This window comes from Poecilia reticulata, chromosome 12 (genome assembly GCF_904066995.2).
Source record: "Poecilia reticulata chromosome 12, P_reticulata-male-v2, whole genome shotgun sequence".
NCBI classification, from domain to species: domain Eukaryota; kingdom Metazoa; phylum Chordata; class Actinopteri; order Cyprinodontiformes; family Poeciliidae; genus Poecilia; species Poecilia reticulata.
Window position 1 is genome coordinate 14,546,888 of NC_088841.1, and position 16,304 is coordinate 14,563,191.

The 16,304-nt window shown below is 38.5% G+C and overlaps 1 long non-coding RNA gene across 3 annotated transcripts in view; it reads right to left on the bottom strand.

Annotated features, from left to right (window-relative positions):
• The window catches only part of LOC103473797 (uncharacterized), a 102,074-nt gene that overhangs the window by 23,535 nt on the left and 62,235 nt on the right, over positions 1-16,304 (bottom strand). The window contains exon 2 of one of the 3 annotated variants that reach the window (XR_535066.2): positions 6,386-6,481. The exons of the other annotated variants lie outside the window; for them this stretch is intronic. This is a non-coding gene — a long non-coding RNA (uncharacterized LOC103473797). The remainder of the gene's footprint in view (positions 1-6,385; positions 6,482-16,304) is intronic. 3 annotated transcript variants of the gene reach the window in all.

Consider the following 16,304-nt stretch of genomic DNA (forward strand, 5'->3'; position numbering starts at 1 on the left):
GATATTCGGATATTCTCCCTGTTGTACATTTAACTTTAATGAAATAAACTCATGACAAGCTGTGACTACATTAGGTAACATATTGTACAGGTCATGTAATTAAACAAGAGGCAGAGGAAAATAGAAGAAATCATGGAGGAATTAAGCAAACAACAACAATAACAGGAAAAAGAAGACAGAAATAAATTAATCTTAAAATGTCAAAAAAAATGACAATTATTGTATGTAATAAAAGTGATAATAGCATTAGTGTGAAAATGTACCAATTCGTACAATAAAATGCATCATATGTAATGCAATAACTAAGCAAAATTCAGTCAAAAAAAGACAGCCATGCAAATATTACTTTCCATCTGATGCTAATATGTGGTTGAAAAAAAAATAATAGATGTCTTTGGATCTATAAATTTGGTAAAAATGTCCTTAGAAACGTATGTAAGGGCTGCCCAGATGTTGCTATTTTCAGTCATATTTAAGTCAGACTTTGTCATACTCCTTTTCAGACAGTCACCAAACAAGTGGTGTATTTTGCATGTACATTATTTGAGTATGTATATTTGACAATAGGGTATTGTATTTACACTTTGAAAATATGAAAGATTTACTTTGATTATGTTTTGCTGGTGGAATGTCGTCTGACTTACAAAAAAACATCATTATCATTATAAAAGAAAATCACTAACAACAAATTAAGGATTTTTTAAGTAAACTAGTCGACTGCAAAATTGTGCTTAATATATATTCCAAAAATATGCTGATTTGATAAGATAGCACATGGATCTGTAGCCCATGAAAAATGTAGTCAGGTAGGATACGTCGATATTGTCATGCACTGAGAGGTTGAGTCTTTCTTTTTTTTTTTTTTTTTTTTACCTATAAAAGTGACAAAAGCACAAAATCGTAATATTACAAATGCAAAGACTGGTAAATAATACAATTCTGAAAGCTTGTCCTTTCTACTTTTAAATTCATGCATGAACATTTTTAGTAGAAAAATAGAATTTACAGGGTTGGAAATTAGGGCAGCTAATTTATAAGGGTGGACATTTCCTCCTCACCCCCTGGGCTAAAAGTTACATTTTTGTGGGCTTAATAATTACAATAACCTTTCAGCCTGAAAAAAACTATCCATGAATGTTTGAAGGATATGCTCTGCTTACGGGACCAGTAGAAATAAGACGAAAAGACTGTCTGCTTAGACAACATTATTGGAGCCGCAAGAACAATTTTTGTCCAAGATAATGTCAAATATGAACAAAATGGAGACATGAGTCTCACCCATTTGGACAGGAAATTCAGTTATCATCCATATCTCCTCTTCCAAATTTAAATCACAAATGATTTGTTCAAACTCAAATAAATCACATTTGGTAATTTTCTTTGCCTCCATTATTGCGTTAGGGTTTTTTAAATGTTTATGGTCGTCAGTGATAAAGAAATAGAGACCACTGGAGAGGCCTGGCTATTGTCATTCAATGACCAAGCCATTTTGGAAATCACCGCTTTCCGTCTGCCTTTGCCGTTTCTCCCACTCTCTCTCTCTCTGTATTCCCTCATGGGCTTCATTGAATGGAAGACTTCCTTTTATAATTTCCAGGTTTTTTTCATACGCTGCCAATTCCACGGCATCTCAGTAGGAGAACGGCTGAATGGGTCAACGATTGAATGAGACGTTAGTTAAATGAGGAAGAAGTCAAATTTATTCTGGATGCCAAGATTTATGACATTAAACTATTAACCCTTATTTGTCATCTAACAACAACAGACACTGTTTACTTTGGATAGCTGCTGCAAAAAACTCCATGCATTACTTTAAAGGACCGAAAAAAATGTGTTATCTCTCCCTCCTAAGTTTAGAAGACCCTAAGTTATACTCATTTGTGGCCTTTGAACTGAACGTTTTCCACAGATTTTGGAAAATACATAACAACCGATGAAGGGTATAATTTGAGAGCAGCTCTTCTGCTGGCTAACCTCATTTGAAATCAACTGTTCTCCAAGATGTAATTCCTGTCAACATGTCATTTGGGGTTTTGTAAACTTCAGATGTAATTTGAATATATTACTCCTTGACTTGTGACCTACAGCTGATTTGAAACGTCTCTTAGCCACCAAACTCCCGTCTGCCATTTTATATGTCGTCTTTTTGAAACACCTCATAGCCACCAAACTCCAAGTAGTCATTTTATGTCTTGTCCCATGAAAACGAAGTACAATTATAACTTGCTTTTTATCACAGAGTAAGATTTTTTTACTGGCAAAATGTAAGAAAAAAAAAACACAAAAATGAAAGTCTGGGGAACAAATTAAATGTATCCAAAACAAATGTCTAAAACTGAAGTTAATTCTAAAACAGTTGAGCATGAGATTGCCGATAGCATTTAAATTGCAGCAAACCAGAGGAGAACGTCTGAGCTGCCTGTGTCACATTGAGAAAGACCATTTCCTCCAGAAGGACATGAAATTCACTTGCCAAGGTATCATTCCCACTGCAGTGGTCAGCAAAGTGACCCGTAAAGCAAAGCCACTGTGCAAAACTTGCACAATTGCAAATTATGTGTGAAGGAAAAAGAGGGAAAAAATTAGGAATTAAAGATTTGTGTGCTTTGGGTTGAAAAGTTTAGGCCAACTTCCAGTTTAACGTTGATGTCTGCAGAATTAGCTAAATATTGTATGTGGCGATAAACATTTAGCACTTAAATTAGGAGACTTTCTACTCCTCTCACCAAAACTTAACTAAAGCTCCATAGCGCATCTGTTCTTTAAACCGTCTAAATATATGAACATTATGGTTTACAAAAATATATATATATATATATAATTATTTAATTATATAGTGCACTTGACCATGGATCTGAGTCTGTGTTGCTTGATTGGCCTGGGTCACTTCACATGAAAAACATCTGTGATCATTTTTAAATCTGGTAATCCTGAAAGATTATTTTTTGTTGTTATTGTTGTTGTTGTTGTTGTTGTTATTTTTATAGAATTTTGCTATAACTTTCAGAGCTCAGAGGATTTAGTTCAATCCTGGGAACTGGAGCTGGAAACAAAGTTACACCCCAGTAGAGAATTTCCATTTTGGAAAGCATAGTTGGATTTGGTGATTGTCACAATGCTTACTATTTTAATACTATTCCATAAAATGTGGTTCTCTCCATTATATGCTTTCAAAAAAATAAAGCACAAGTTTGCAAAATATATATTGCCGCATTTTGTGTGCTACTGGGTTACTGAGGAGCAACGTTGTCAGCAGAACTAACAACTACTTTATATCTGCAGCTCTAACTGTATTCTGTTTCTGCAGAGGCAATGTTGGATCCTGAACTTGGGGCTGCTCAGAGAGCGTTGGCTTTTCTGGGAAGACTTCAGGGTCATTCCTGTTGTGGGATCAATTGAGAATGTATGCATTTTAACTTTGAATCTGTATGATTTCTTTAATTTGATGTTGTACTACTGAATATATGCTGTTCCCAGTGTGTTTGTTTTGCTAATTTGCCTTCAGACGCTCACTGTTGTGAATCAGTGCAACATAAATCAACTGAAATGAACTAGTTTGAATTATGTCCAACTTTGAAACTTTTAATTTTGAGCACAAACACCACCAGTACAGGCTGAATAGATGATAGAAATTATTGAAAAGGATGTTTCTTATGTGAGTCAGACTGATACTGGTTTGTAAATACGACTTCTGTAAAAAAACAAAAAAAAAACATTCCGTCACTCTTTGACCCACCTGCTGGTGTGAAGCTACTTCATTAATTTGTGCCATGGTGTCAAAAACAATGTATTTTCAAATTATGCCCTCTGTTGCTACTTCTTGGTGTTCAAATCTCATTTTTCTCTGTCGAATACAAGTTGAAGATGTTGTGATTGTGCCTCTTCTCACTCTTACGTTGACTTTCTGCATAGATTAACTGATGTTATCCGGGTTTTTGATTTGCAGGTCATACATGGCAGTCGTTAATTTTAAGGTAACTGAAAGCACAAAGTAAAAAGCCTGGGAACAGGACATGAAAAATGTAGATCTGATTAAAGCCGAGTGATGAATTAATGACACTAATGATGACACGTCTTCTGCTCTCAGGTGATGAATGTTTTTCACAAAGTTGAAAGGGTTACAAAGAGCCCTACTGACGCACCTTTGGATAAACCTATAGGAGCTATGCATTAGTGGAATGCAACTAAGTACATTCTCATGTACGGCATTTAATTTACTTCAGCTTCACTGGTTGCTGCAGAGAATCTTATGAAACCACATTTGGCTTCAGAGATATAAGTAAAAGTCTCTTAGTATTCAACTAAGTTTTCAACTCTTGAGATTTTATAAATTCAGTCACATTGCAGTTTCAAAGCGTGTTTTAGTGGGGTTTTACGTACAGATCAATGTGAATGCCAAACATTTAAAAATCTGAAAAATTTGGCATGTGCTTGTATTCAGCTGCCTTTAATGAGATGCCCCTAAATAAGATCAGTGCCATCAATTCTTCTGGAGTTACTTAATAATCAGATAATGTTCACCTGTGTGTAATTTAATTTAATTTTAGATTTCTTTGAGAAAACATAAGAGTCATAAAGACAAATGAATACAGACAGGTAGGATCATTTTAAACAAGGATTAGGTTATGAAGCAATTTCCAGAGCTTTGACCTTCTAATGAAGGTTTGTTCAAGCCATTATCTGAACATGGAAAGCTGTAAAGCACGGTGGTGTAGGCATCATGCTGTGGGGATGTTTTCATTCAGCCAGGAACTGGACTCCGGTCAGAGTTAATGTGAAGATAGATTCAGAGCTAAAGAGAGGTTGAATGAGATTTCACCTTCCGGTTGGATCCACTGGATATGCGGCCAGATCTACAATAGATTGGTTTAGATCAAAACGTATTGATTCGTTATTCTAATAAAATCAGAGTTGAGGAATAAATTCCTCTCTGATTCCCTTTCACTTCACAGTTATGCAGTGATTTGCATTTGTGCATCACAAAAAAAATTCCCAATGACGTTGAAGTTTGTGGAGCCAAAATGTGGAGAAGCTTAAACAATAACTGCTTTAGGAAGTATGTATGTCAGGTTGAGGTGGATAAGCCATAAAGGAATTTATAATGACAATTATTATTATGTAAAATTATAGGGTTACATATTATAATAATGCTTTTATGTGAAAATTTACAACATTCTAATTGCAAATATCAATAATTATTGCAAGAGACCTATGATACTTTTTTTTTTCAAACTTAACATATATTTAAGTTTATGGCGAACTTTTACTTCAAAATCTTTAAGCGCAGCTTAAGCTACGTATGCTGAAGTAAAAGTTGTGGTTACCTGTATGGTGACATCTCTCATCAGTTAAGATGAGGAACGCAGCAACAGGTAAAACCGGAGTCAAAAATTAAAAAAAATAAAACTGGGCGTGTATGTTACAAGGCATTAGATTGTCATGTCATCCCAAGCTCTGTTTTGCATCTAATATCCCTTACAACAACAAGCGCGTCCTATAATATACATCTACAAATAACCGCTTGAAACAAGATGTCATATGTTCCAAAGCTCTCTTGTCATGACGGAATGGCTCCTTATCTGGTTACAAATGTCCATCAGCAGCCTCCCAGGAGTCTCTCCAGTCCGCAGCCGAACAACATCAAACGCTCATCAGTATTTACATGACCGGAAAGGGTCCGGAGAAGTGCGGGGAAACGGAGTGCAGAATGATGCCCCTGCGCTGCTGCCGGGCAGCAACACGGGTTGCCCCGCTGGACGCGTCTCCGCCCTTAAAAGCGTGCAGTTTGCGCGCCGGGGCGCCGAGGAGGGTCATCTGTTTGCAGTATGCGCGCTGATGGTCATTTTTTATGATGTTGTTTAATCCACAGTGGGAGAAAAAAGAAAGGGGATGGGGGTGAGAGGGAGGTGGGGGGATGTCTAGCAGAGCCCCAGACAAGCTGGCTCCAGCGGCCATCTCTGTAGGCTATTGGCTTCTCTATTTGAGCACAGAGGCAGGTGTAAATCTCTCCTGCGATCTTTACTCTGCACTCTGCGCGACACTCACCTGGAGGTAAATAAATGGTTTATGACCAAGTAAATGAACCACCTCCTCTCTCGTTTTTTGCGGGCTTGTGCAAATAGAGAGAGAACAGCCCCAGGGAGGAAATGTCAGCATTGTCATGCACTGAGGTGTGCGGAGAGGTTGGCCAATGTATCCATGCTGCCTGCGATGCTTGGAGGCATTGTATGCAGCAATGCTCTTTAGTTTGTACATAATTGCAATTGTTATATTTTCAGGACTTTAGCCCTTATTCTCCGAGTTGTTTTTTTTTTCTTTTTCTCTTTCAAAAACAAAGAACAGTTCCATTCAAATCTGTAGACAGAGGTTGACCAAGTTCACTTACAGCGTTTATTCACCACAGGAGCCAGTAGTAGTGCTTCTTCTATGAATGGCGCCATGACCTTTGTCCCTCCTCACACAACCAAATGTTCAAATGCACCTTCATGTAAAAAAAAAAAAAAATGAGTGGAAAAGAAGATTAAGTTGTGACTGTGTCACCACCTTTGGCTTTAATTTCTGGTTACCTTTTATGGCAAGCATTTTTTTTATTTACAGGGTTTACACTGTGTACATCACAAATCGCCATGCCGATATCAATAAAGATTACCTATAACATGAACGGCACTTGTTTCTTTCGCTTTATTTGAGGGCGGGAGGGAGGTGTTTTCACACCTGACTCAATTTGATTGTGGATCAAAATTGCAATATTTGTTACATTTTTAGTTGGTGCTCTTTGCTTTCAAACTCCGCTGTCAGACAAACCAAAGCCTTTTGCCCGTTTACCCCTTCTCCTGTGACAGCATTACATCAAGAAGCACCAAAGAAAACAACATGAAAACTTGTAAAAAAGACACTAAGCGCAACTTCCTTCTTTACAAAATATATACAGAAATAGAGTAGGATTTCTCATTTGTCTTTGGTAAAAGACCAGGAGCCATTTCTCCTGCCAATGCTGGACTTGTGTGTTTGTTTTGGTTGTATCCAATCAGAATCCCCTGCGCTACAGTCCACTTCCTCGAAACACACCAGAGTTCACTTCAACCAAACCGATACCAAGGCTTGTAGGTGGAGCAGAGTTCGATTTTTTGGTCTGTGTCAGAGTTCAATTACGCATCCACACCTCCACAGATGAACTGGACTTTCTATCTATGCAAATGAACCAGTTAGATTAAAGCAGACCAAACAGAGCTGGCCTGAATGCACACTTTCATTATTTGAGGCACCCATGAGGTCTTATGGTCCATTTTAATTTTGATCTCATTTGCTCACCATACAAAACACGTAATTAGAAATAAAAAATATTTTTTGAAATAAAAATCTAACAGGACATTTATTAAAGAGTTAAAACATTATTTATTTTTGCTTGTTTTATTGTTTTTGAACTTTTGAATATTTGCCACTCACTGAAGTTTTTGGTGTATTTCAATGACTGTATGACATAACCAGATACAGACCAGGTATAATGACTATATATATATATATCTAAAGAAATTTATAGGAATTAGTTGTAAACATTTTTTTTGTGAGTGCACCTGTTGGCAATTCAGTTCACTATGATTTACCTAATGAATGACTCCAGATATTTAAATATTTCAATTAATGTCACTAAAACATGTTGCATTTTGGATACATTCACTAGCTTTTTGAGTATATGCAGGCTACTTTTCTACCCTCTTATTTTACATGCACTGATACCCAAAGGTGATCTCTGTCTGTCAGGGTCACATTGCCACATTGTCTTGCACCCTAACTCACGCAAAGTGTGAGCATAGGTGTGTGTGTGTGTGTGTGTGTGTGTGTGTGTGTGTGTGTGTGTGTGTGTGTGTGTTTTTTTAGGGAGAGAGAGTGAGGGAGATAGAGGAAGCAAAAGGGGGGGGCTATTATATCCCAAAGTTTTCCAAAGTAGGTCTGTGCCATTCTTGATTAGAGCTTGTTCCCAAAAGATGGTTGCAGACATGAGATAATGAGGTCCTGTGATAACGCGGGCCTCCTTTAAGTTTTTCCCATGAAAGGAGACTGTCGCCAGTCCACAAAACGACACTGTGCATCGGCACCACGCTACTCACTTCTCATTTGTCAAACACAAAAGCTGATCCACCCCAAATCCGCACTAACAAACCAGGATAGCGGGAGCGAATCATATAATGTTCGGCTGTATTCACTTCGCCACTAATTAACTGGAATCCCACCTTATTCGTAAATACAGTGACCAATTAAACCCCCATGTATGCCAGAGGTCTCTGGGGCCACACTCGGTCGCCAGGAACATTTGTGAAGGTCTGCGGCTTCACTATAGGCAATGGATCTTATTAGGCGAATGACCTCAGTGAGGAAAGGTTACAGGCTTTTTCACTGCCCTCTCTTGGAAAACTAAGATGTTTCCTAATCGGATTTTAATTGGTTGGTTGCCTGGTTGGCTGGTGTCCTCATGGGCGCCCACTGGGATGAATTTGGTGTTTGTGTTTCAGCAAGGATGTGCAAAAATGAAAAGCGTGCACACAATAGAAAAGGATGACTTTACTGAAAGAAAAAAAAGTCAAACGGTGGAGGTGTCTTCTTCTAGGTGTGCTATAAAATAGAGCTTATAAGATATTAGACTATGAAAGCAATTTGAATTTTCACAAAGCATTTTATTTAAAACACAGTGTACAGCACTGGATACATTTAAGTAATGTTACCTATTATATGTTGGTAACAAAGCCTATCTAAAACTTCTTTATAACATTTTAACAGAAAATGTTGGTTTGGTCAGCTGTTAATTTTTTCATAAGCTATCTGTACAGGCAGTATGTAGTAGCATCAACTTTGTCAAATGTAAGAACTATCATAGGAACATTTCTGTTTAGGTTAATAATTTTTAGTTAGCGACAGCTCTATTGCTAAAGAAGACAGTAGCAATCAAAAGTGTTAAACTGCCACCAAATCATAGCCATCTAGCCAATTAAGATTAACATGCCACTTTGTTGCAAAATTTGTACCCAGCCTTAACTCGTTTGATGATAATGCTGAAGTCACACTTGCTAGCTAGCTAATTTATTCTGAGGAAGTTGCTTCCAATAAATAGCAGATCTTAACTTGGTCTGTTAGGTAAAAGGTTTATTACATTTTATGACATGCTGTGCTAATGCTAATGTCAGGTTTGCTCGGATCCTAAATGCCATACTTCTGAGGCAGATTTTGTCGGGAAGAGAAAGATCTTATTCGTGGTTGTCAGAGGAAAGCTTAGAATGCCAAGGCTAATGCTAAATGAAACTTAGCTAGCAAAAACTTCGATAAGATAAGATCTTATTTTGTGTCTTGCACCAAATGCTAAAGACATTTTCAAGAATGGTCGATGAAAAGATTAACGTGTTTAAAGCCGTTTCCGTAACATTGTACGTTTTCATTATAAACCAACTGTTATATTTTCTTTACTTTTCTACATTGAAACAAACCACATGATCAAAGTGATTAAAAATTAACCAATTTAGTTTAACAACTACATTGTAAAATTGTTTTTCAGCTGTTAATAATTCATACTCAGAATTATGGATCTATATGAATGGAATTTGTCACAACAATTGTATTAGTTGAATTGTAACAGCTCTATTTAAATTACAACTCGGAACATGCATACATCTGCAACCGTTTTATTTTTTACTTTTTTTTTTTACCTGTAATGTACAATGCCGCAAAATATATTTGAAAGCGGACATAACCGCAAAGGATCATCAATCTAACATTCAGACCCACTAAAGAGAGGCAAAGCCATATTTTCTACCCTGCAGATAGATATTTATTTCCTCTCTTTGCAACAGTGGCATGAATCCAGTCTCCGAGCTTAATCGAGGCTATCCTATAAGTTAAAGCCGCCCAGGTTCATCTTACGTTCAAATACTCCCCCTCATTACCCCAAAAACGTCTTTATGCAAAACATCTGTAGGGAGTTCAATAAATGGAAAAGCGCGGCTTCAAACCGCATCCTACTCATTTTGATTCTCGTGTGGCTTCTGGTGTATTGTTTGACTTTAAATACGGCCAGTCTCATATTTCAAATGTCACAAGTAAACCCTTCCAATTTCAACATGAAAAAAAAAGCAGCAAGGGCAAACAGCTTGTAAAAGGAAAGAGAAAAAAAAAAAAAGGAGGAAAGTGACTCTGAAATTGTCTGACTCGGGTCACATTTAAAAACACATAATTGAAAAAGAAAAGGAAAAAAGTTTCACTTTAATCCTCGTCGGCGGATCGAGTTTATTTCCGTTGGTTAAAAAGGTACACTTTATGGCAGACTTAACACACACTTAGAATAAATGGCATATAAACCAGATTATTGCACAAGCCTGTCGATGCACAACACAGTGGCTAAAAGTAAGCGCCACAAAGCAAAAAAGCTCAGCCCTCTATGTGCTCAAGCATTAGTGCCTGGATAAATTACCCAGCAAAACGTTAGGTGGGGCTACGCAGTTTTGCAAATCAGACTGAATTTTAGCTGCAAGGGATCTTCTTTGATTCCAGGTGTTAACGGGTAAAAATAAATATGAGAAATGTATGCGTGACAACATGAGAGTCGTTTAAAAAAATTTTTTTATTATTTACAGAAATTTCTCCCAAAATAAATAAATAAATAAAAATATGTTTGGAAAAGGATTCATCACACTGCTCTTTCTGAAGTTGTGACTGATTGGGTCCACTGCTCGCACTTACTAAGTTGAGACGCATGTGGGAAGGGGAGGGGGGCGGCGGTGGAGGTTCAATTGACCGCACTCAACTTTGCCGCCGCTCTGGCTCGCAGCATAACTCTTGAAAATGTTGTTCTCGCTCCTGACAAAACAGTTAATTCACCCAGAAACGGGGAGGTCAAGTTCCAGGGAGGAGAAAGAAGAAAGGGAAAATGTAGTAGACAAAAAAAAGACAGAGAGAGAGAGAGAGACATCAGTTGGGGGATATGGGACGGCCAAGGCGGCTGCATTCAGAAAGAAAAACCCCGTCAATAAAGGCAAAGCCGGACCAAATTATTATCAAGCAAGGCTGCTGCGTTTGTCTAAGCACGCAGAATATATATATATTAAAACTTTAAATATGTTCTGCTGGTCAAAAATGAGTTCACTTTTAAATGAACTTCAAAATAGCACATTTCAAATTCTTAAAAGTGTAAATCCACATCTATTGAGTTTTGTTAAAAATGATGAATTCTCTAGTTTTATTTCATTCAGAAAACACTCTTTACAAACTAAAAGTCAGAATAGAATGTTTCTCTAGTTTAATCATTTCTGCTGCTTGGATTAATGCGCAAGTAATTTTGCGCACGCTGTAACTGCAAAAATAATCAATAAATAAGCAAACATTTTCCATGTGTGTTTGTAAACAAAACCAACTGAGTTTTCCCCTCCTCCCAGACTTTACCAAGCCTGCTTGAAACACTTTACTCTGAAAACAAATTCCAATTCAAACCAGTGAGTCATAAAAAAACTTTTTTTTTCTCCAAAATGTATTTACCGTTATTTATTACACAATTTGAAGTAAACAACGCAAAGGCCAACCCAAACAGATTCTGATAGGTAATTTACATGCAAGAAATCAAGTCTGGATGGTTTTTGACAGATATTATTGGTGCTGATTAGTTGAGCTGATTGGCTTCACTAAATGTATGGTTTTTTTAATTACATAAAAATATCTAAGCATTTTGGCATATTCTTTGAGAATTCTTTTCTTTAAGAAAATGTAAATAATAAACTGTCAAAAGTTTCAAATAAATATGTTTCATTTTAAAGAAAGTATAATGAAAAACAGCCACCCAACTTTCGGGGGTCTGATGCTTTAAAAACAAATGCTGCCTTTGTAAATGTTACTTTTCACAAAGACAATAGCAAAAGTTTGACTCCAAAGAAAAACAAAAAAACAGATGCTGTTTATTCTTCTGACTGACTACCTACATAGAGTAAAACAAAAAAGAGATCAACTTTGGTGGAGTCAAGCCAAATCCAAACTGAAAAGGTGGATTATGGGCTCAGGCCTGCACACAGCACCTGCAGGGAGTGGTTGCCGGGGAATATTTCCCTAAATAACCCTGAAAACTTATCCCAGCAGGTCTGCAATGAGGTCCAACAGGAAAAATGACACACCACCTGAGGCATAGATCCAGGTAAGACCTGGGGTTACCTGGCGGAAAACTGACACCTAAGTTAGTTTTTACAAGGTCATGCAGGGATGGGGTGTGCTGCAGTGTGCATAGTGTAACTGTGCTGCAAAATTCCTTAAGTGCACTTAAGGAGCTGGAAGCTAAAGACAGAGCTATGATGTGGTCAGTCTGTGAGCATAAGCATGGTGCCTGAAACTTCCTCATTTCCTATTAAATGTCTATCGCAGTTCTTACCATGGATTTAATTTAAGGGTTTCTATTGCACTTGATCCATTTACCTCAATCATCGTCCCCTGACACGAAATGCCTGGTTGTGCCGCACGATACACATAAAAGACGCATATTCAACCATCCTGTCAGTCGAAATGAATGCTGATTTCTTTTACCAAACTGTCCAGACTGCATGGCACTTGCTTTTCCGCCTATGGTTTTCCATTTCAAAGCCCTGTGTCTCCATGTAAATACCAAAACACAGTAATCCAATCTGACCCCATTGCAAATTTTCCAGAAACTATTGGGGGGTAGTGAGGTTGACATGAGCCACACACTTATCCCACTTAACCTCCAGAGAGAAGCCACCCTAACCCCTTTAGTCCAAGATTCCTCTCTCATTGAAGGAATGCACTGCTTTTCCTGCTGCTCTACCCTTAAACAGATCTGCATCTTGAGGTTGGACTTAGTGGCAAAACCTTAGAACTTTGTGCGGTTTGCAAAGTTGGAGCGGCGCAAAAGAGTTGATGCCAATGGTGGGGGACAGCAGAAACCCACATCAGGGCACCTCTCTGCTCACTGCACAGGGCAAACCAAAACACTTTTGATTCAAGCTCAAAATAGTCCCCGAACAGATGCCTCTCATGAACATTGCAGCGACATATTTATACTGCGCTAACTTGATGACAAATAACCCGAGGATTTGTCTGGTTTCTATTTGCTATTGTTTGCTTTTTAGCATGCAAAACTAGTTCCAGTCCGATTCATCGGCTCTCCAAGTAGAAGGCAGTGATGGGGGCCAGGGGGGGTGGAGATTCTTATCTCCCATGTTAGCGAGCAGGGGCACGTAAGGCAAGCAGAGAGCTTCTGACACATGGTCCACATCTGAGGCTTTTGCCATGAGTATCTTGATCGCACAGCTTGTATAGCTGCGGAGAAAGCCTGACTGCTGTTTACTGGGTTGAGCAGGCAAATCCCTCGCATTATGCTCTACAGGTGATGCATGCCACTGGACCTGTTGGTTAAAAAAGTGCAGCTGTACTATGCCTTGCAGAAGTAAGCGATGACAATAGAAGTTTGTTTTTTTTTTGTTTTTGTTTTTTTCCACGCCGGTTAGAAAATCATTATGCATCATCACTAAGCTTTGGGTAGGCTTTTTGCCGAACAATGTCATGTAAAGATTTGCTTTAGCAAAACTAAACTTTGGACCATTTTTGTTTTAATTATCTGTATTCATTCCCTTTTGTCACATTACAATTAAAAACATCAATGGATTTTACTGAGATTCTTTTATTTGACAAGCACCACAAATTATCACATGACTACACAATGGAAGGACCAACTAATTACCTTGTTAGGTTATTAGTCGCATGAATTTGTTTTTAAAATCACAGTTGAAAAATGTTGAAAGAAAACTATTTTGATGGTTGTTGAAAAAAAACTACACAAGAGGCATGAAGGACTGCATTCTGATCTGGTGAAGCACAAACTGATATTTTTGGTGTACATGCTGCGTACAGCGGAAAATTTACAAAGACCATCTTAAAACACTGTGGAACGTGGTGGTGGCAGCATTATGCTGTGATCGAGATGGAGATCAATAAAGCCTTACAGGGGTTTCAAAAAGAGTCGAGTCTGAGGCAGAGGTTCATCTGTGCAGGGAGTCTAAAACAGCCAGGGTGCAGTAGAATAGTTTGGGTCAAAGCATATTTATGAGTTGGAATAGCCTAGTCAAAATATAGCCGAGAACCTGCTGCCAGACTTAAAAAGTGATATTCACACAACGTGTCCATGCAGTGTGTCGCTGAGCCTGAGAGCATGTACCAAAATGAGTGAGACAACACTTCAGTCTCGAGATGTGCCAAGACATACCTCAAATGATTTTCAGCTCTACTTGCAGCAAAAGGTGATTGTGCAAAGTACTGACTCAGAGGAGCTGAGTGCAAATATGCAGTAGTGTTTTTAAGTTTCTATTCATATGAGCTGGTCTTTCATATACCGTAGATTCAAAATAAGATGAATTATTGTTTAATGATGTCATTCTTTTTTCAAAAAGATATGCATATGTTTGATATGAATACCTACGAGTTATTTTATATAAATGACAAGTATCAAAAGCAGATAGTATCTCCTTCATCCTAATTTTCTGTCCTTCTTGATAGGGCCTAAAGTTAAAAACCTGTCTCGAAGCTGTGAGCACAGCACCATTTTCCCTGTCAGTCTCCAGTCAATCTCCTGCCATCAATAAGCACATCCCCTAATTAACTAAAATAGTATTCCATCAATAGCCATAACTGGCCAGTGCAGGAATTGATGGGAGCAAGGGTTGAATTGACTTACAAATGCCTGACGGAGACATTTCACAGACAGGTAAAGAGTTTATCGTTTCTGAAACCAATTGACTAAAACAGCCCCGATTCTGCAAAGTGCAGTTTATGGTTTGTATTTTTCTGGGAGCTGCATTGTCTCAACAGATCAATTGCCACTCCACCTACATCTCTGAGGCAAACGGTTTGCATTTAGAAAGTCATTATGTTGTCAATTGAACATCCTCCCCTCCCACGATTTGCGTCGGGGATGTGCGTAACGAAGTTTGCAGTCATTACAGTCGCTGAATATACTAATCTGGTGATGTTTCCTTTCCCTATCACGTCCTGTTAGGGCTGACGAGTCTCACCAGACAATCTCCTCCATTCAGGAGTGGTGCCACCAAGTCTGTCCTTGCTTATCATTAACAATCTGCAAATAAACAGGACAGCATACATTACATCACTTGCAGCTCCGTGATCAATTCCAGGAATGTCTTTGAAGCTTTGCTTAATGAACATACACAGTGTGGCTGTTGTGTGCAGTCAGGGCATGAAAGTCCCACAAACAAACACCTTCATGCATTTTTTTTTTTTTTTCATTTATTAAACTATTACATGCTCAAATGAAGTCAACTACACATATAGGTTGTTGGAATTAGATTCAAAGGAAGGCTTTTCCACCTAAATTCCTTAACAATGCAGCATAGCTGTAGATCCGTGCACCACCAAAGGGTCACCAGCCTCCTGCCACTTGTGTGGACAGGGCAGATTTAAAACACGAGTCGCCACTCGGTACTTTTAGAAATGCACCCACGCGCACCGAGTGAGAAATTTCAGACCCTGTCCAGTCAAATCTACTCCCCCTCTTCTTTGATTTTGATACGCATGATCTGAGTGGATGCATAAAAAGGGAAGCGCTGACAAAGTTTGCTTCATCAATCAGTCACGTCAGCTCGGACCTTTTTATAGCCTCTCCAAAGTCCCTGGGAGCCCTAACCCTGTAAAAGTTTATATAGTGTATTGACCATCTCCTACTTGCTTAGCTAATGAAGCCAGCTGAAGAGAGCCTGAGTGTCAACACAGCTTCCTATTTGATGACACCTTCCACTAAATTGAAATGTGCTTCTAATGGGGCAGAGTGTTTAAAGAAGAGTAAAGCCCACTATTTGACACAACCCTGACCCCACTCATCTGAAAGGAAGGGGTTAGGGTTAGGGGTTTAATGCCATGTGAAGGAAGGTGTGCAGTTTGGAGAGATTTTTAGTTTTATTTTTTTTTCCATTTAGTCTGATGCTGCTGCAGCTTTTCAACAGCGTTGCGTTTGTTTTGTGTAACAAATCAATAGCACACACAGCACATGCCAGATCCCCTTGCCACCCCACCCAAGGACCGCCTTGGGGAATACCGTACGTGCATCCACGGCGCTCGGTTTCGTGCGCACACACGCACCGTGTCTACGCAGAGTAAGGCACGGTTACACTTCATTTCGACAGACTCGGACCGAACTCGAATTAACGCAAACCCGCAGAACTCCTCCAAACAATACTGTAGGAGCCATTTCCCCATTTTTTGGTTATACTTTTCTTTTTTTTTTCTTTTTTTGATGGAGAGAGCAACCGGTGCGA